Source organism: Colobus angolensis, unplaced genomic scaffold, assembly GCF_000951035.1.
Source record: "Colobus angolensis palliatus isolate OR3802 unplaced genomic scaffold, Cang.pa_1.0 Scaffold73, whole genome shotgun sequence".
In the NCBI taxonomy this organism is placed as follows: Eukaryota; Metazoa; Chordata; class Mammalia; order Primates; family Cercopithecidae; genus Colobus; species Colobus angolensis.
Genome location: NW_012121043.1, coordinates 5,048,769 through 5,069,069, shown reverse-complemented (window position 1 = coordinate 5,069,069; position 20,301 = coordinate 5,048,769). Strand labels below are relative to the sequence as shown.

General features: G+C 38.9%; 1 pseudogene; it reads left to right on the top strand.

Annotated features, from left to right (window-relative positions):
• Nucleotides 1–399: 399 nt before the first annotated feature.
• Nucleotides 400–1,690, top strand: LOC105501593 (annotated as a pseudogene).
• Nucleotides 1,691–20,301: the final 18,611 nt, after the last annotated feature.

Below are 20,301 nucleotides of genomic sequence, written 5' to 3'. Positions count from 1 at the left end.
TCAACCCGTCATCTAGGCTTTAAGCCATGCATGCATTAGGTATTTGTCCTAATGCTCTCCCTCCCCCTTTCCCCCAACCCCCGATATATCACATTTTCTTTATCCATCCGTCTATTGATGGACACCTAGGTTGCTTTCATATCTTGGCTCTTGTGAATTGCACGGCAATAAGCATGGGAGTAAAGATATCTTTTTGGCGTACTGAGTTCCTTTTTTTGGATATATACCCAATAATGGAATTACTGAATCATATGGTAATTCTATTTTTAACTTTTTGAGGAACATCCACACTGTTTTCATAATGACTGTACTAATTTACATTCCCACCAACAGTGTGTAGGAGTTCTCCTTTCAGGTGGAGGTACTTCTGGCAGCAGAAACTCGAGTTGCCAAGGCAAGATGGGTCAAAGTCAGAATGGTGGTTATGGTCCTAGAGGTGGCAAGAAGGATGACAGGGACGAGAAAAAGAGATATGAACTTCTTGTACCAATTACACTGCGGGAAAAGAAGAAGAAAACAAAGAGACCAGATGCTGCCAGCAAACTGCCACTGGTGGTACCTCACATCAATGCCAGTTAAAATTATTGAAATTAGTGAGAATGAAAGACTCTTTTCATGGAGGAAGAACCCATTAGAAATCAGGAACAGATAAAAGCATTAGAAGAAAAGTGTTAGGAAGAAAAGCAAAAGTGGATGACCTGAGGGGGACCACTATGACACTAGAAACCTTGGAAGAGATCAGTGATGGCAATCACACCATCCTGTCTAGATATATGGGGTCAGAACTCTATGTCGGCATTCTTTTATTTGTAGACAAGGATCTGCTGGAACTGGCTTCTTGGTCCTGCTCAACCACAAGTTGAATACCATGATAAGGGTGCTGATGAATGACACAGATTCCCTAGTCACAGTGATGAAGGTGGAAATGGTCCCCAGGAGACCTATGCCAATATTGGTGGTTGGACAACCAAATCCAGGAAATTAAGTAAGAGATCTGTGGAGCTTCCTCTCACTCATCCTGAATATTATGAAGAGATGGGTTTAAAGCCAGATAAGGGGGTCATTCTCTATGGTCCGTATGCCACAGGTAAAACCTTGTTAGCCAAAGCAGTAGCATGTCAAACCTCAGCCACTTTCTTGAGGGTGGTTAGTTCTGAACATATTCAGAAGTACCTTGGTGATGGGCCCAAACTCACATGGGAATTGTTTTGAGCTGCTGAAGAATATGCACCTTTCATCATGTTTATTGATGAAATTGATGCCATTGGGAAGAAAATAGGACTCAAATTTTGGTGGTGAGGGAGAAATTTAGTGAACAATGTTGGAACTGTTGAACCAGTTGTATGGATCTGATTCAAGGGGAGGTATTAAAGTTATCGTAGCCACAAACCAAATAGAAACTTAGGATCCAACACTTACCAGACCAGGCTGCACTGACAGGAAGATTGAGTTCCCCCTGCCTGATAAAAGGATAAAGAAGTACATTTTTCAGATTCACACGGACAATATGATTTTGGCCAGTGATGTAACCCTTGACAACTTGATTATGGCTAAAGATGACCTCTCTGGTGCTGACATCAAGGCAATCTGTACAGAAAAGGTTGATCTGATGACCTTAAGAGAAAGTAGAATGAAAGTAACAAATGAAGACTTCAAAAAATCATAAGAAAATATTCTTTATAAAAAATAGGGTCACTCTTAAGGCGCTCTATCTCTAGTAAACCACAGTTGCCATCAGAAAAATAGTTGGTAGGTTTCCTGACCCCTAAAAGGGATGGGGTTGGAGAAGTTGCTCAGAGGAATCCATTTTCCAGTTGATTTTTATTAGCAAAAAACCCTGTGTGTCTTTTGGAGTATGATGTATAAAATGTCCACTGGGCAGCCCTCATCTGTTGCTCACTGTGTAGCCCTCTGCTTTCCAATGAAGCATGCTCTTCACACACACACACACACACACACACACACACACACACACACACACAGTTTCCCCTTGTCCACATCCTAGTTAGCATTTGTTATTTTTTGTCTTTTTGATAGTAGACATTCTGACTAATGTGAAATGATGTTTTGTTGTGGCTTTGATTTGCATTTCCCTGATCATTAGTACTGTTGAGCATTTGTTCATATACCTATTGGTCATTTGTATGTCTTCCTTTAGGAAATGTCTATTCAGGTCTTTTGCCTATTTTAATATCAGAGTATTTGTTTTTTGCTATTGAGTTTTTTAGTTTCTTATATATTCTGGATTTTAAATCCTTGTCAGATGCCTAGTTTGCAAATATTATCTCCCATTCTATAGGTTGTCTCCTCACTCTACTGATTGTTTTCTTTATTGTGTAGAAGCTTGTTAGTTTGACGTAATCCCATTAGTCTATTTTTGCTTTTGTTATGTGGTCTTTTGAGATCTGAGTAAAAAAAAATTTTGCTGAAATTTCAAGAAGCAATTCACCTATGTTTTCTTCTTGTAGTTTCATAGTTTTACTTCTGACATTTAAGTCATTAATCTACCTTGAGTTGATTTTTGTATACAGTGAGAGATAGAGGTCTCGTTTCATTCTTCTACAAATAATTATTCAGTTTTCCCAGCATCATTTATTGAAGAGACGTTCTTTCCTCAATGTGTGTTCTTGGCACCTTTTTTGAAAATCAATCGGCTATAAATGCATGGAATTATTTTTGGATTCTCTATTCTATTCCATTGGTCTATGCATCTGTTTTTATGTCAGTAGCATGCTGTTTTGGTAACTATAGCTTTGTAGTATATTTTAAAGTCAGGTATGATGTCTCTAACTATTTTTTTTTTTTTTTTGCTCAAGATTATTTTTGCTATCTGGGGTATTTTGCATTTTATATACATTTTAAGATTTTTTTTCTATTTCTGTAAAGAATGTCATTGGTATTTTGATAGGGATTGTATTGACTCTGTAGATTGTTTTGGGTAATATGGACATTTTTGCAATATTAATTCTTTCAATCCATAAACATAGGATATCTTACCATTTATTTATATTCTCTTTGATTTGTTCTATCAATGTCTTACAGTTTTTGTTGTAGAGATCTTTCATCTCCTTGGTTACATTTATTTCTAGGTATTTTATCTTATTTTTTTGTACTATTTTAAGTGAATTTTTTTTCAAATAGTAATATTATTGGTGTATTGAAATACTACTGATTTTTGTGTATTGATTTCGTATACTGCAACTTTACTTAATGCATGTATTAGTTCTCACAGCTTTTTGGTGGAGTCTTCAGGGTGTTTTAGATATATGATTATGCCATCTGCAAAGATGGACAATTTTACTTGCATAAATTCAATGATGTGCTGATCACTTAAAATAAGATAATAGCAATAGAAATATTTGGTCATATTAAGTTGATAAAAATGTAGAGGAAAGAACTCAGATCGAGACAGGTAAAAGCAAGTCTCTTTCCACAATGAACTCTCTATACAATTAATTACACATCAGCTGTAAATCTTTTTGGACTACCAATTACAGACTTCGCTTAACCTATTGAAAGGATAAAAGTGTGCCTAATATAGGAAGTAATAACTTGTATGTCAATGTATAATTATTAAATGCCATTTCCTAAATATTTAAAATATAGGTTTAATTAAAAATGTAGTTAGGGCTAATTTTATATAGAAAAAATGTAATAAAATTTGTAATTTATCCTAAAGGGAATGGTTAGAGTAATGATTTTATTTTCCCAAGTGTCAATTTGAACAATAATTATTCAAGCCCAGATGTAGCCCAGTAGTGAAACAGGAAAGGCTCCCTTGTCCCCCTCGCAGGGCATGTGATAGGGGTGTGGGTTCTTCAGTGACCTGCTGCTTAAACCTCTAGGAGAACATACAGATGGGCAGGCTGTGGGGCTCTGACCCGACAGCAGTGAGTAGGGGTGGATGTTTACAACTGAAGCCCCAGTGGGCATGTGCTACAGGGTACTCTTTTAGTTTGCAGTGTATAGGCAACTTGTGTTAACCAGCTCAATTAGGCCCTCTACTTTGTCTCAAGGACAGAGGGCTTTCTGTATCCTGGGTTTTTGCCTTGGTGTACAGGAAGAATAGGATCACATGTGCACTTGAAGAACGAGTGCAAAGTTTAACTCAGTGGAAGTAGCTCTCTGCTGATTGGGGAGCCAGAAGGGAGATAATTTCCCCTGGAATTGGGCCGTTCAGTGGTCCCAGGTCTCCTCTAACTGCCCTGGCCAAACTGCCTCGTTCAGTGGGTTATGGCCTACCGGCCTGCTGGCGCCTGTTGGCATACTCTTTTGTCAGCATGCTCTTGACAGCCAGCAGCTGTGTCTTCTTCTGCCAATGTGTTTTTCACGACATTCAGCTGCTTGTGTGTTTGCCCGCTAGGGTCTCAGGATTTTATAGGCACAGGATGGGGGTGTGGCAGGCCACAGTGGTCTTGGGAAAGGCAACATTTGGGCATGAAGGCAGGAGTGACTGTCCTTATCTTGGCCCGAGGGGATGGAGCTCTAGCCAGGGACCACACCCTTCCTCTACCCAGCACTTCCTTTCCCCCTTTCTGTATTATTTAAAGGGACCACAGTCTTCCTTTCCCAACATTCCTTTATCAGCAGGTTGGGTACAAACTGCTTGAAAGGTAAAGGTGTTAGTTTAGAACATTTTTACCTTTCTCAATTGTCCTTTCTGCTGCTGTGGATTTTAACCCATTTTCTCTTGAGAGAAAATGACAGAATTATAAGTTTCTTAGAATATGAAATTGGGTGTAGGGCATTCTTTTAATGAATGTTTTTGGATAGGTCAATATTCCCCTTCCTCCAGCCCTACTGTGGGGAATGCTTCCGTGAATGCAGTGGAAGCATTTGCAGCAACTATGCATATTAGAGGTCATTAGTTTAAATAGTTTTTACTTTACTAGTTAATAGAAACCAGTAAGACGTATTCTTTGCTGATTGATTTAGTAGGATCAATAATTCATCTAAGTAAAAAAAAAGTTTTAGAACTTTAAAAAGCCATCATTTGTTTTCCAGTTATTATTGCTGCCTAACAAATTACTCTAAAATTTAGCCTCATAAAACAGCATCTTTATTGTGCTTACAGACTCAGTGGTCAGGAGTTCAAACACGGTACAACAGGAAAGGCTTGACTTTGCCTTACATTGTTGGGTCTGGGGAGACTCAACGTCTAAGAATGAATGTATGAGCACAAGTGGAATCGTCTAAAGACTTGGTCATTTTCTTGTCTGGCACCTGGCCTGGGATGACTGGAAGTCTAGTACTACTGTGTCTTTTTTCATAGCTTGTTTTTCTCACAGCTGGGTGGTCTTGTAAATGCAAAAACTGGTATGAGCCAGCCTGGGGAAGGAACACAGTATCACTTCTACCCAATTCTATTTGTCAAAGCAATCACAAATCTTTCCAGATTGTTATTAATCATTGTCGTTGTAAGAGAAAAGAGAGAGGAAATAGATTGTAGAGACATCTCATTATGTTGTGTGTCTCAGCCTTGTTCTTCTAAAACAGAGCTTCTCAAAGAGTAACCCACAGACCGTTAGCTGATTGATAAACTGTTTTTTTTCTTCAGTCCACAATGGGATAAGGAACTTATACAAGAATGTAAGTCAACTATGACACTGAACACCCTATTTATTTCAGTAGTTTTTTTATGGTAAGAATTTCTCAGTGAAAGAAGCAGTGTATTGATTTCCATTGTGAAACTGATTATGAAGCAAAACTTGGAATAGCAGAAAAAGAAACCAGAATTTGAAGCAAGGATAAAATTTTTATTCTTTATTTGGGAAGGACACCCCCACTGCAGTGAGGATAAGGATGAAAGGAAAGTGAGGCAAAAAAAAAAAAAAAAAAAAAAAGAAAGTATTAAAAAGGAATGTAATGTAATGCATTACCACATTTGGCATGGTTTCACAAGGATCCCCAAAGAGACCCAGCAAGTGACTCAGGAGGCATGCTTACTTGGCCCACAGTAGTTTCCTGGGGGTACAAGGAAATAATGTCCATTAATATGGCCCACTAAAATAAGAGTGCAAAGATTTATGTTCCTGGGCTGTTCCCATCTTGCATTGAACAAAGTTTAGCCCACAGAGCCTAAACTTTGATCAATGCAAGATGGAAACAGCCTAGGAACATAAATTCTCCCTGGCCCTTCCACCTTGCTTTATTCAATGTTTTGATAGCCATGCAGGAAACCCCAAAAGGTTTGTGTCCAAACCAGCTTGTGTGTACATGTGCTTGTTTGGACATTTGTATATGCATGAATCTGCATATGCATTTGAGTGCATTAAATAATTGTTACCTGCTGAAAACCAGAATTCAGAGAGTAAATTACTCTATTACATCTAAAATATCATTAACGTTATTTATAGTTGTAGTTGATAATTCCATACATGTTGTAGCAGTGGAAATAGATTTGAAATATTGAAATTAATTTGTGAATATACTAGGAAGAATATTTGGAGAAATGGCCTTTAACATCATTACTAATCCTCTCAGAATTTCTCCAATATCAGTAAAAGGCAAAGTTTTGAGTAAAACATTATAGTATAACCCAAATTTGACTTGGGTATACTGTTGGTGCTCCATCGAGATCCACCTTCAAAAGACTCATAGCTGCTGCCTTTTACAGACAATTGCTCTTGAGAAAATAGGAGCTTCTTTGCCCAGGAGGTTGTATGCCTTTCCACAAGACCAATGACTGATGTGGAAATACGGAAGGCAGGCCCCTTGCCTCAGGATGGGGCCAACTCTGCCACAATTTATGCTCCAGAGGCCCCCATGGGATCTTCCCCTGCTGTATCTGCTTCCCTTGCTCCCCATCTCATGACAACACTGCTGCCATGAATGATATGTGCCCAAATTGCTGTCTCATATTCCATTTCTAGGGAAATCAACCTAAGACAGGTCCTTGGAAGAAGTGATTGATGGACCTTTTGAAAGAGGAATCACCAGAAATGGTCTATTGACTAGATACTGAGAAGTGGATTGATATCTGGATCACGCTGAAGTTTAAATTTTTATATCAGGAGATTGTTTATGAGACTTCTATGGATAGAGACATTAGGAGAGAAAGTAGATGCCAATTTTAGGCATGTTTGATTGGAGGTAATAATGAGGCACCAAATGAAAAAGATTGAACAAAATAATTAGCATTTAGATTTCTAGAACCACAGTTTAAATAGGCCTGAGAGTCATAAGTAAGGAAATAACTGTCGTAGAGATAATAATGAGCAATTATTAAGGAGAAAAATCTTGAAGAATAAAGGACAAATGAATGTTTTTATTGAAGGAATTCTTGTGACATCTATTCTGTCCTCCTTGAGTATTATTTCAACTATTGAATTGAAAATTAATGTACTTACATAAACTTCTCTTTCTGTTGTAAAATGCATTTGAGTTTATTTTGAGTCTACTTTCTCTTTGTAAACTAAACTTGAATTTAGCTTTTAAATCTATGTAACACCACAGGGCTGGGCCCTCTGTTGTTCATAGAGCCTTAAAATACCTAAAACTTAAGATTTAAGTTTTAAAATCTTTATGGTAAGTTGTTCAATTTCAGCTTACCACTTAATATGGTATTCCAATGGTGAGTACAACTGTTGGTAAGAAAACACTATTGTATTTATATGAAATTCTTACTTGATTTTATAATAAATTCATGAAAGCCAGTGAGTAATTAGATACTCATTGATAATTACTCTTAGATAACCAAGAAGAAGAGAAACCTGAATTCTGAAAAATTCCTTATATTTTGTTGGCTCTTACTGTTTGTTAAATAGTCAGCCAAGAAAAGCATCCCAGTAGAATAAAAAGTCTTTAAGTATGCAATTTACATAATATTCCTCTCTCTCTCTAATATTAAAAGAAAATCAGGCACAAGTTGTTATAGTTGTTTTTCTGAGGACTAAGACAACAGAGCAGCAGTTAGATTATAGGATATATAATGATCTCTTGGACCAGAAAAAAATTCTTAAAAGGAAATGTGATATAGGGAATGTATATAGGTTCTGTTTTTCCAAAATCATCATGTCTAATTACATAACAAATAAAATAATAAGCAAAAATGTCAACTTTAGAATAAAATATATCCTGGAATCATAATATATATGCCTTCATAAATCTCATCTCCTCTCCTCTTAGAGAAGTAGACCTGGAAGGAGAAAAGTATTCAATATAAGTCCTGCAAGCCAACCTGAGCGTTGGCTCCTTTACCTTAGCTTACCGGAAAAAATATATCAACAAGTTGTCACCACTGCATCTTTTCCTTTAAGAGGCATTTTGCTTTTTATTCTGCTTCCCTACTTTCTCCAACCAAAAAGAATTTCCAGATTACATGTGCATGAGGGGAGACTTAAAAAAGAAGAATTCACATACATAAAGAAACTAGTATCTCATTATCAAGAAATATTAACAAATAGATTGGCCATTTATTATAGTCTAAATCATGAGTAAACATTCACTTGGGTTGTGAATACATCTTTTGTTATGCATTGTTTCTCTATATATTAAAAAATTTTCTTGTTCATCGTTAAAATAAATCTAGTCAACAGTTTAAACAGCATCTTTTAAATACTCTTTTAGACTAAATGTAATTGTGTGCTTAGCACATTTTGAACTTAATTAAATATTATGTATATGAATACGTATGTACATTTATTAATTTTTTTTCTTTTTGAGACAAGGTCTCACTCTGTCGCCTGGACTGGAGTGCAGTGGCATAATCTTGACTCACTGCAGCTTCTACTCCCCAGGCTCAGGTTATTCTCCCATCTCAGCCTCTCCAACAACTGGGACTACAAGCACATGCCACCATGTCTGGCTAATTTTTGTATTTTCAGTAGAGACAGGGTTTTGTCACATTGCCCAGGCTGGTCTCGAACTCCTGATGTCAAGTGATCCGCTTGCCTTGGCCTTGCAAAGTGCTGGGATTATAGGCATGAGACATTGCCCTGGTCCCATTTCAGTTTTTTTTTTTTTTTAATACACATGAATTGCTATATTTTATTTAAAATGACATTTAGCATTGACTTTCAAATGTGCTCTCTGAAGAACCAATTATTCTTATTTATTGCTTTCCCTAATTTGATTGCTATCCCTATATTGCTATCCCTAATTTGCTTGATAAATACAAAAAATATTTCACATATGACACAAAAATCAAATTATTCTATATCAATATTCATGTTAATTCTACTTTTATAGAATGTTTAAAAGCCTAATTTTTGAGGCATGTGTAATATAGCAATGATTAGGCAGAAATAAATACTGAAACAGACCTTTTATTGCTAAATACAGTAAAGTAAATAGAATGGAAATCAAAGGCTTTCTACATATTAGAAACTACTTTATAGTTTTCAAACTGGTGTTTATTAGGCTAACTAAAATACAAAACAAAAAAGCAAAGCTGCCATCTAAGAAATAGTGTAAGAATAATAGGAATTTTTCTGAACTAGATGTGAGGAATGAGTTTTCTGTTTGCAATTTGTTTGTCTGTTTTTGAGACGGAGTCTCACTCTGTTGCCAGGCTGGAGTGCAGTGGCGCGATCTCAGCTCACTGCAAGCTCCGCCTCCCGGGTTCACGTCATTCTGCCTCAGCCTCCCCAGTAGCTGGGACTACAGGTGCCGCCACCACGCCCGGCTAAGTTTTCTTTTTTCATATTTTTAGTAGAGATGGGGTTTCACCGTGGTAGCCAGGATGGTCTTGATCTCCTGACCTCATGATCCCTCCGTCTCGGCCTCCCAAAATGCTGGGATTACAGGTGTGAGCCACCACGCCCAGCCAATAAAGACTAAGTTTTAATCAAAGTCAGGAATGACAAACATTTTCGTCAGGAAAACCCTGGGACTGAGTCAGAGAAATAGGAGGAATGGGAGCTTGAAGGCTGATGACAATGAAGTTTACTCCATTTGATTCTAATTCCCAGCTCACTTGGTTGTTCAGTTTGCCCTGTTTGGCCATTGGCAAAAAAAGCAAATACTATAAAAAGGAAAGACCAGGAGCCAGTCCCAAGATGCATCTTTTGACTGAACGTCCTCATTGCTTTCAAGACTACTCTGGCCCAACTAGAAACTGTACCTGAGAACTTTTTCTATGTGCTTTTTCTTTGAGAGATATTCTCACGCAGGCTGGAGTGCAGTGGCTCGATTTTGGCCCACAGCAACCTCCGCCTCCCAGGTTCGAGCAATTCTCTTGCCTCAGCCTCCCTAGTAGCTGGGATCACAGGCATGACTCACCACACCAGGCTAATTTTTGTATTTTTGGTAGAGATGGGGTTTTGCCATGTTGGCCAAGGTGGTCTTGAACTCCTGACCTCAGGTGATCCTGCCTTTTTGGCTTCCCAAAGTGCTGGGATTACAGGCAGGGCTGCTGTGCCCAGCCTTTTTCTATGTGCTTTTGATGAGGTCAGGATCAGCTAGCTATCATCTTGATGTCTGAGAGAATTACACACTTCAGGAGAAATTTTTCATCTTGTACATTTTTGACTTTTGATACAGACAGAAACTCATCACAGACCATAGAATCAACATAAATTGTTTGCTTGCTTAAAAAAAAGGTGCTTTGGCCGGGCGCAGTGGCTCAAGCCTGTAATCCCAGCACTTTGGGAGGCCGAGACGGGCAGATCACGAGGTCAGGAGATCGAGACCATCCTGGCTAACACGGTGAAACCCCGTCTCTACTAAAAAATACAAAAAAAAACTGGGGCCGGGTGCGGTGGCTCAAGCCTGTAATCCCAGCACTTTGGGAGGCCGAGACGGGCGGATCACGAGGTCAGGAGATCGAGACCATCCTGGCTAACACGACGAAACCCCGTCTCTACTAAAAAATACAAAAAACTAGCCGGGCGAGGTGGCGGGCGCCTGTAGTCCCAGCTACTCGGGAGGCTGAGGCAGGAGAATGGCGTAAACCCGGGAGGCGGAGCTTGCAGTGAGCTGAGATCTGGCCACTGCACTCCAGCCCAGGCGACAGAGCGAGACTCCGTCTCAAAAAAAAAAAAAAAAAAAAGGTTTACTAAAGGATTGAAGAGAAAGGGTTAAAAGTTGTTTTGATTGTCTTGGGTGAGATAACCTATAGTTTGGAGTTCCCTAATTAGATAGTGAAGTAGAATCTGAGCAGAAAGGATTTAGATGAGTCATTGAATAATTTTTAGGATGGAATTACAAGTTAACTAAGGTCATGTGTGGCATAATTTTTTCGTTGTTTAGATGAAATACCTAAAATTCTTAAACTCAGGAATTTTATAAAACTTAGAAATTAATATCTTGCAATCAGGAAAGCTGAATTTTGGTGTCATAAAATATGAAGCCAAATTTCACTCAGCATGCATTTTACATGCCGCTATGATGCCATGTAATGAATCAGTGGTTCAGTACAACATACGAGATTATAAGTGTTTTTCTCTAAATGAAGAGCAATATATGCACCAGTAAAATGATTTATTATGCTCATATTATAGACAGTATTACTAAGCATATGACTGATAAGACTACAGTTATTCTAGCTTCAGATTCAAAAATGCCAAGAGCATGTTGGATGAATGTATTTCACTGTAAATTCTATTTCCACATTTAATTAGAAAATGTTATCTAGAAGGCCATTCTCCAAGTTTTCTATGATACTTTTAAAAGTGAATATATGTCATGTATAAATAAAGGCATAATGAGGAAAAAAAAGAGGTGAGCTCATTGATAAGCGGGAAGAAATCTTGAAATGTCTAAACTCAAAAGAAAAAAAAATACACACAGTTTTACAAGGCCATGGTGGTCTATCTAAGGCAGAAATGGAGGCTTAAAATTCAGATATATAGTTCCCCCGAAAAACTAAATATAAGGAAGTTATCAAAGGAGAGGCTACTTGACCATCTTGCCTTTTCCTGCTTCCCAGTGATGATTTTGTGTTTTATTTAAATTGCTTCAAGGCCGTCTCGAATGAGGCTCCAGTATTTCTGTTAGAAATCTCTTAGTTTTAGTAGAGATCATGAGAGTGTCCACCAATTATTTATTCTCTGGCATTTAGGGGGAAAGTTTTTGTGCATTTTCAAATTCCTCTCTTTTCTTATTTATAAACACTAAACAGAGAAAACGAACAATTGAATGTAAAAAAAAAGGAGCAAACTGAGTGGCTAATGCCATTTGGTTTTTCTTTTGCTTTTGTGAACTCTCTGATCTCAGTCCAGCAATTATAATTGCAAGGGGATCTCACAGCTATGTTTACAACTGAGTCTAGTTAATCTCTTATCTATAGACCCCAGGAAACCTGTGCAGTTCTGGTTTTGTATTTATAATTTGTTAGTGCATTCTCCTATGAGACTAAAGTAATAATAGCTCAAGAATATCTTCTGCTTCATGAGGTGATGTTTCTCAAAGTTATTGGTTGCATAAGGTAGTATAAATATTTATAATTTTCTCCATTCCAGTGAACAACTCTATAGATCCCAAAGTATGTAATATGAATATGTAAATTATGTTATATAAATTAATCATTAGTGTAGCATCAAAAGGAAAAGTAATTTTTTTCATGAAGCATTTTTTTGAGCAACTGGTATATGCCAGGCACTCATTGTTGTAGGCACTGGAGATAAAGTAGTAAACAAAATATATAAAAAATATCATGTACTCATGAAGCTTACAATCATTGTTACCTGTAGTTTGGGGTGCACACACTCACAGTGGGCCTTGTTCAACCTTACCTGCCCCAATATACATACACTGGAGTGCGGACGCTTTTCCTTGCTTTCAGGACATCTTGAATTCTCCTATTCATTGCACTTATCAAATTGGACTCAAATCGTTGTCCTCCACACTAGACTATTAGACTTATGGATTAAAAATCACTTGTATTCATCTCTATGTTCCAGTGCTTAGGGTAGCACTTGGAAGAGAGTAGAGGGTTCCTGGAAGAGAGTAGAGGGTTCCATAATTTTTTAATTGAAAGCACAATTACACTTGTTTCAACTGCTCATGATCATTGTTCAATTATGTAACCTTCTAAAATAACTAAAATTCTAGTTCCTCCTCGAGAAACGTTATCATCCTCAATCGTTGCTGCCAGCCTAGCTTAATATTCCTTCTTTTAACTTAGGGAAAATTCTTGTTGTGAAATTAATATAAGATTTAATCTCTGTGATTTTCCAGAGAATCATGTTGATATATACTGAGACAGCCGGGGGGAGGGATCCCTGGAGAAAATCCAAACAGCCCGCCCACTGGAGTAGGGACTCGGGAAGTTCACAGGGTTTGTGGCAGGATAGAGCCGGGCCCCTCCTCTTCCTGTGTGGAAGCTGGGATTCAAGCTGCAAGCCACAAGCGATCTAGCAGGGACTCTGGCCTGGTGAGAGTCCTTGTTTCCCCCTTTTCTTCCTTTTCATCCAATAAAACCCTGCTTTACTCACCCTTCACGGGTCTGCAAGCCTAAATTTTAGTGGTGGGGGATGGACAAGGACCTCACCTTCAGCTGAACTAAGCAAAAGTTCTGCAACAATACCATTACCCAGAAACACATATTTATGAGCTGTTAGGGACAACTAATTTTTATGTAAACCAGATGTTCATTTGAATACCAAAACAGTTCAAATCTACCTTATTATGTGTTTGATGTTGAAAATATAAAAAAATTAAATATGCTAAATAAAACTCAGGTAACATCAACTTGAAATGGCTTTTGTAGTACTTACCTGTTATTGTCAAACAGGAAAATCAATAAGTGATAGTATTTTTTTTTACTACAGTTCACATTTTCATGTGAAAAGGGCCCCCAGTGCTCTTATAATTTTACACTAACCAGAAAAGATAAAAAACAAATTAGTAAAATACCCTCAGACATTAAGGTAAAGAATATAAAACTGAACAAACAGGACAATCTTCTAAACATTAAGACTGAGAAGAATAAAGCTCATTTGAACTTCCTTTTAAAGAACCTCTGCTAACTTCAGATCAAACCAGATAATTACATTCTGACCATGATTCAGGGATCAACAAATGGAAACACAGAATTAATTGTAGGTATCATTGACTGGAGCAGCCCTAAGCCAAAATTTGAAGTGTATTTTTTGTTAGTAATCTCCTTTCTTCTTCTATTAAGCCCTTATTTTTATTCTTTTTTTAAATTGATATCCACTTCATCCCAACATCTTGTGTTCTTTAATTGATCTTTATGCCTTTAATGTTTCCTCCCTTTAACTCTCTTATTGCCTCATTTTAAAGACATTAGCAAACAAACGCACACCAGAAGCAGACTTCCTAAAGAGTGAAAGACTGAGAAACCACATTCTATGAAAATAATGGGGATGACTAGTCCCAACAAGAGGGAGGACTTAAAAATTGCCTACAAATAAACAAGTTTTCACATAGAAGAAAAGTCAGTGTGTTCAAGAGGTCCCTATAAGACTGAACCAGAACCACAGTCAACAGTGGAGCAGAAAAACCTACAACTGATTATATCATATGTTCACACCAGGTGTGACTTTAGACTAAACATCTGATTATTTCTTGGGATTTTATTTTTGAACATTTGAATCAAAAGTACTATGCTGAAGATACCACTATAACCTTACCTTTGACTCTTAGAGTTATTGTCTGGGTCTTTGCAAAGGGGCTTTGGGTAACTTTAAATTAAAATCTCATTTTCCCTATTTGTAAATTGGTGTGATAATAGTGGCTATATTATAAGATTGTTTTGAGGAGTAAATGAGATATATATACACTTCATTGCACAGAGTCAGTTATAGAGTGCTTACTCTGTAAGTATTTTATTTATGATGAAGGAGTTCAGGAAATGCCACCTCAAACTATGACACTTTGGTTTGCTGATTACTTTGAACTGAGGATGTCACTTGGGGAGCAGTGGATGCAGGTAGAGGCTTTCTCTCAGTCCCCACATCTGCCTAAGGAGGTGTCAGATACAGTGAGTTCCTCTTCAAAGGTGTAATTTCTGACTTCCTTGTTCTTTGTTCTCAAGATCAACTTTCTGTCCCTTCTCCTAAGCTACCTGCTCTGTAAACAGCTTCTCCCATCAGTCCCAATCTGTAACTCACATCTCTTCCTTAATTGAAAAGAGTCCTCTTTACTCCTGGTTACCCACTCTGTAAACTGACCCTCCCGCCAAAACAGCTCTGCCTGGCGAAACTACCCTTCCCACCTTTGCCGTGCCCTGCCATGCCCAAACATGCCTTGTTCCATAACGGACAGCCTCTCTCTTTCCACCTAATTAAACATATTCAGTTTTAAACAGTAGCCAATTTGGTCAGTTTAGGTTGTGCAGTCCGACTCCAGGCAACAGGGACAGAACACAGAAGTAGGGATTAACCATGTTAGGGATAAAAACTCCTTCCCTCCTTTGTTTGGTGTGCTCTCACAGTGGCCAGAAGTGCAAACAGCACCCTCTGCAGAAGTAAATTTGCCTTGCTGAGAAATCCTTCATCTGAGTGCTCGTTTTCCTTGCAACTCTGAGCTCTTGTTTCTAACAACGTGGGGGCTTGTCCGGGATTGCCTTTCTCCTCTGGGGAGAGGTTCCCAACCATCTCTTGTGAGGAGATGTGTCCCACTGCCTTGCTGCGGTGGCCTTAGGGATGAGGGATTGAGACCTCCCCCAGCATGATGAATAAACTCGGACTCTCAGCAACATGGGTGAAAAGGATCCTGACATACTGCAGCGACCAGGTAACTCTGTGCACAGACCAAGGTAAGGAAAGTTGCCAGGGTGACAAAGTATTTCCTTAGTGGTCGGGACATCTTGAAGGTTGAATGTGCATGAATGAGACGCACAATTACACACAAAGCAAGTGCAGACTCTGGGTCTGCAGTTCTGTGGTCACCTCATATGGCTTATGGTGGATTCCTGCTGTGGGGCATATACCAACATGCCAATGGTAAGAGGGACCTGAATTCCTGTGAGGGAAGTGCCCAGAGAAGGATGAAGTGAAAGGAAAGGAGTGCAAGAGAACTCCAGTGGTGGGGGGGGGGGTTAAATCTCTAGAGAAGGGAAGGCAAGAAATCTCTAATATGAGGGATTGAGCCTCAGCAAGCCTCTAGGGAAGGGAAGGCAAGAAATCTCTAACACAAGGGATTGAGCCTCACACCAAACCTCTGGGGTGGGAAGCACCCCAACTAAGACAGGAAATAAAAGGGATAAAACTAGTGATAATAATAACATTCCCTCTGATATTCCCTTAGGTCTCATGTTAAAATATTGGAGGGATAATGAAAGGACTAAACATAAGAAAAAACAACAAATGATAAAATATTTTTGTTTCATTTGGACCAAAGAGCCCATCCTCAAATGCCCAGTTTTCTGGCCAACGTTTGGGTCAAATGAAGATTGAATTTGTCAACTTCTAATAGAGTATGTCAATGACAAGAGTCCCATCTCCTAGGAGGAAATAGATTATGCCCTGTGTTGGTGGCAGGGATGTGTCCTTCTTTACCCCCTAAAAGCTAAAGGAAGTAAGCCAGAAACTAGCTCCTCTGAGGAAAGTAAGACCTCTACCCCCAAACAACCCACCAATGTATGGACCCACTAGACCACCTACCTCCACCAAATTCCCCACCCCAAGTGGAAACACAGGACCCTCCTCACTCAATTCCTCCTGCATATAACCCCAAGTCAATGCCTGCCCCAATGCCCCCTGCCTTCCCTAACCACACGCCTGTGTCTATATCTTCTCCAGGAAGGCTCCAGCGTGAGATAGAACAGTGTAAAAAGGATATTCAGAACTTCCCTTTCCCCTCCACCTATAAGAAATCAGCCCCAACTCTCTTCCCATTAAGGGAAGTGCCCCTTGGAGGAGGAGGCATCAGCTTCGTAAATGCTCCCTTAACTATCTCAGAAGTTTTAAATTTAAAAAAGGAACTCAAGCCATTGTTAGATGACACTTGTGGGGTAGCAGATCAAATTGATCAATTCTTAGGATCACAGCTGTATACTTGGGCCAAGTTAATGTCCATCCTGGGCATCCTCTTTTCAGGGGAAGAAAGAAGCGTGATCCATAGGGCCGCTATGATAGTCTGGGAACATGAACATCCTCCTGGCCAATACATTCCTGCAGCAGACCAAAAACTCCCAGCCCAAGACCCTCAATGGGACAATAACAATGCAGATCACTGAGAGAATATGAGAGATCTCAGGGAAATTGAGTGTTTGATATACAACAAAGAAAGGATGAAGGACCTATGGAATTCCTAGATAGGCTGAAAGAGCAAATGAGAAGATATGTAGGCCTAGATTTAGAAGACCCTCTTCAGCAGGGAATGCTAAAGTTACATTTTGTTACAAACAGTTGGCCAGATATTGTTAAGAACTTACAAAAGGTAGACAATTTGAAAGACTGGACTTCAAAGAGCTTTTAAGAGAAGCTCAAAAAGTATATGTGAGAAGAGATGAGAAAAGCAGAAACAAAAAGCAAAAGCAAAAATGATGTTATCCACCTTCTAACAGGCGGTTCCAAAAGACAAGGTCCACTGATACTACTCTCTGTTACCTAGGGACCCACACACCCCTAAACAAGGCCTACGGGGGGCAAAACTTACAAAGGGTTTAAGTCCTCACATGCTAGACCATATAAAGGACATAGAGAGATGAGACCAGGGAACAACCACAGAACAGGTAGGGAGGGAGGACAAAATAAATGCTTCATGTTTGAAGGAGTAGGTCATTTTAAGAGAGAATGTCTCAAATGAGAGAAGGATAAAGAAGTCATTCCACTTATGTCTTTTGAAGGAGAATAGGGAGGTCAGGGGCTCTGCTCTTTTTATCTTGAATCCCACCAAGAGCCCTTGATACATTTAGAGATGGGACCCAAACATGAAGTTATAACCTTTTAAATAGATTTAGGAGCAGCTCACTCCTCTGTTTCTCTTTACCTAATATCCTTTGCTCCTCAGAAGAACTTTTTGTCTTGGGGGTGAAGGGAGAAGGGTTTAAAGGAAGACTCTTAGAAGACACAGAGGTCAAATATAAAAATCGATCAACCCACGTTTAATTTCTGTGAATCCGTGAGGCAGGAACTAACCTATTAGGAAGAGATTTAATGCTAAAACTAGATATAGGCTTACATGTCAGTCCAAATGGATTTCTTACAACATTAAATCTAGTTACTACTGCAGATGAAAAATATATTCATCCTGATGTATTGGCGAGAGAAGGAAATTGAGGAAGACTTCAAGTCGCTCCAGTACTTATAAAGTTAAAAACCCCAAGGGAAATAGAGGAAAGCAATATCCCATTCCTCTACAGGGCAGAATAGGCTAAAACCTGTAGTCAAAGATCTCATTTAAGATAAGTTTTTTGAACCCTGTATGTCTCCTTATAACACTCCAATATTGCCTGTAAAGAAATCAGATAGGTCATAGCAACTAGTGCATGACCTCAGAGCTATTAACCAAAAATAGTCCAGACTACCCACCCTCTTGTTCCCAACCCTTACATATCCTTAGCAAAATACCATATGACCATCAATGGTTTACACTGATATACTTAAAAGATGCCTTCTGGGCATGCCCCTTGGCTGAGGACAGCAGGGACATATTTTCTTTTGAATGGGAAGATCCTCATTCTGGACAAAAGCAACAATACCAATGGGAAGTCTTGCCCCCCAAGTGTTTGCAGATTCATCTAACCTCTGTGGTCAAATCCTAGAACAAGTTCTAGAACAAATTTGTACCCTGAAACACATAGGCTTGCTCCAATACATGGAAGACCTGCTTATATCTGGTGAATACCTTCTTAACTATTTACAAGAGAAGGGATTATGAGTTTCAAAAGGAAAGCTCCAGTTTGTGGAACCCGAGGTTGAATATTTAGGACACTTAATAAGTAAAGACAAGCAAAGGATAGGCCTCGAATGGATCAAAGGAATCATGTTTTTTCCTTTGCCTAAGAAAATTTTGGGGATTAGTTGGATATTGCCAGCTATGGATTAATTCATATGCCCCAAAGACAAAACCCTTATACCTGAAGGTCACCCAGGAAAAGCCTGACCCTCGCCTATGGGCTTCTGATGAAACGCACCAGGGTAAGGAGTTAAAACACCTACTCATCACTGCTCCCGTCTTAGCCCTGCCTTCCCTAGAAAAACCACTTCACCTTAGAGGTGCTTCTCAAGAGCATGGGGACCACAGACAAACTTTGGCCTTTCTATCAAAAGTTTTAGACGCAGTAACCTGTGGGTGGCTTGAATATATTCAATCTATCATGGCTACCACCTTGTTAACTGAAGAAAGTAGGAAGTTAATCTTTGGGGGAAACTTGATGGTGAGCACACCCCATCAGGTTAGGACTATCTTAAATCAAAGGCAGGAAGATGGCTCAAGCCGAATCAAGGATTTTAAAGTATGAAGCTATCTTATAAGAAAGAGATGACTTAACATTAACCACTGATAATTCACTTAGCCCAGCAGATTTCCCGACAGGGAACCCAAATCTAAAAAGACCTGAGCATAAATGTTTAGATTTAATTGATTATCACACAAAAGTCAGGCCCAATTTAAGAAAGAGCCATTTCAAAACAGGTCATCTATTCATAGATGGCTCTTCCTGGGTAATTGGGGGAAAAAGGCATCATGGGTATTCAGTGGTCTATGGGGAAGCTCTTGCAGAAGTAGAGTCAGGAAGATTGCTCAATAATTGGTCAGCCCAAACATGTGAACTGTTTGCATTAAATCAGGCTTTAAAACATTTACAAAACCAAGAAGAGACTATAAATACTGATTGTAAGCATATCATCAGGGTAGCCCATACCTTCGGGAAAATTTGGACTGAACAAGGTCTCATTAATAGCAAGACTTTGTCCACAAAGAATTAATCACCCAGGTATTAGATAACCTTCAGTTGCCAGAAGAAATAACTATTGTCTATGTTCCAGGACACCAGAAAAATCTTTCTTTCAAAAGCTGAGGGAATAACCTCACAGACCAAATAGCCAAACCAGCCACCATTTTCTCTGAAATGCCTATTTTTCAATTCACTGTTGCCTTTCTCCCCCAACTGCCATTCCCATCTTCTCACCTGCTGAAAAGGAGAAATTAATAAGGAGTCAGGGAAAACTCAGAAGGGAAATCGGTGTTACCAGATCAAAGAGAAATGTTATCCAAATATCTCATGAGGGCTGTTTTATCTCAGCTGCATCAAGGAACCTATTGGGGACCTCAAGCTATGTGTGATACAATTCTTAAAGTCTACGGCTCTTGTAGCAGAGCAAGTTACAGATAGTTGTTTAACATCCAAAAATCTAATAACCAAACCCTAAGAAAGTCACCCCTCAGAGGAGGAAACTCAGGATTAAGGCCATTCCAAAACATCCAAATAGATTTCACTGAAATGCC